General features: G+C 35.7%; 1 pseudogene; it reads left to right on the top strand.

The window, feature by feature from the left end:
* Positions 1 to 557: 557 nt before the first annotated feature.
* LOC114687609 lies at positions 558 to 1493 on the top strand (annotated as a pseudogene).
* Positions 1494 to 1767: the final 274 nt, after the last annotated feature.

Here is a 1767-nt window from a genome sequence, read left to right as displayed (position 1 = left end):
CACAAGTATTACAATGTCACAGTCAATAAGTTTCATCTTGACCATCTCAAATCTTTCTAGATTAATATTTTTTTCTGATAGTAAGCATGAGAATATAATCATTCCTAGACTCTGACTAAATCTAAACTAAGTTTGTATTTGAAAAAAATCTTGGTAGTCCTGATGCCACCACAGTTATATCTGGTTGAGGTTAGCTCTAGGTTGCAACAGGTTCTCCATGGAAGCAATGGTAACATGATGAGATGAGGGATTGGAATTCTCTACCTGTTCTGCCTCCTCTTACTTGGATATCTGAGTAGTCATGATAGCAAGTCACAGCAATGACCACAGATTTTTAGATTTCTAGTGATTAATTTACTCTATTTAGCTTTTAATGTTCTAGTTGGGGAAATATCACTCTACATCCTGATAGCACGAACACTAATTTCTGTGAACTCAGCTATATAGGCATTCCTATCATGTGCTTCACAAATGTAATAGAAGCTGTGGCTGTAATTTTTTGTGGTCTTATAATGTCACAATATTTTTTGTGTGTTTACAGATTATCTTAAAGAAGAATGGGTTTGGAAAATGGTTCTTTGGTGACTGAATTCATTCTACAGGGATTAACAAATGACCCTGATCTCCAGTTGCCACAGTTCTTAATCTTTCTGCTAATATATACAACCACAGCACTGGGGAATGCAGCTTTGATCATTTTAATTGTGCTGAATTCTCACCTCCATACTCCCATGTACTTTTTTCTTTTAAACTTCTCCTGCATTGACCTCTGTTATTCCTCTGTAATCATACCCATAATGCTGATGAACTTCTTAGTAAGGAAGAATGTTATCTCTTACATGGGATGCATGACCCAGCTGTATTTCTTCTGTTTTTTTTTGCCATTTGTGAATGTTGTGTTCTGACATCAATGGCCTATGACCGTTATGTGGCTATCTGTAATCCACTCTTGTATAATGTTACTATGTCCCTCAAGGTATGTTCCTATCTTATGCTTGGTTCATACTTAATGGGATTTTCTGGTGCCATGATCCACACTGGATGCATCCTAAGACTGACTTTCTGTGACAGGAACACCATCAACCACTATTTCTGTGACCTTTTCCCTTTGCTGCAGCTCTCCTGCACCAGCACTTATGTCAATGAGATAGAGATTCTTATTGTAGGTGGGAAAGATATCATTGTGCCCAGTGTCATTATCTTTACCTCTTATGGCTTCATCCTCCCTAACATCCTTCAAATGAGATCCACTGCAGGCATAGCTGAAGCATTTAGCACATGCAGTTCCCATGTAATTGCTGTTTCTCTGTTCTTTGGATCTTGTTCATTTATGTATCTTCAACCCTCCTCACCTGGATCTATGGATCAGGGAAAAAAAAATCTCTGTCTTTTATACCATCATGGTTCCGATGATGAAAACCTTAATTTATCGCTTGAGAAACAAGGATGTTAAAGTCGCCCTGAGAAAAACCTTTAGCAGGAAGAGGCTTTGACCAAATTAAAATGTTTATCAGTATAGTTTTGTCAATGAGTATTTCTATGGCTTTAATCAAGACTGCCTTTTTTATCTATTTTTGTTAAAAAAAAATCTGATCATTTGTAGAATATTGAAATACTTTTGCTCCTACAGATGATTTTGTTATAAATTTCCTTTTATTTTTTATTTTTGGGAAAAAAATCTCTCATTTTATTTAAGGATAGCATTAATTAGTTAAACCCATTTTGTCATTCTTTTTATGGGATGTATAAAAAAATCTGTCTATGGTT

This window comes from Peromyscus leucopus, unplaced genomic scaffold (genome assembly GCF_004664715.2).
Source record: "Peromyscus leucopus breed LL Stock unplaced genomic scaffold, UCI_PerLeu_2.1 scaffold_1262, whole genome shotgun sequence".
NCBI lineage: Eukaryota > Metazoa > Chordata > Mammalia > Rodentia > Cricetidae > Peromyscus > Peromyscus leucopus.
This window is presented reverse-complemented; position numbering and strand designations above follow the sequence as displayed.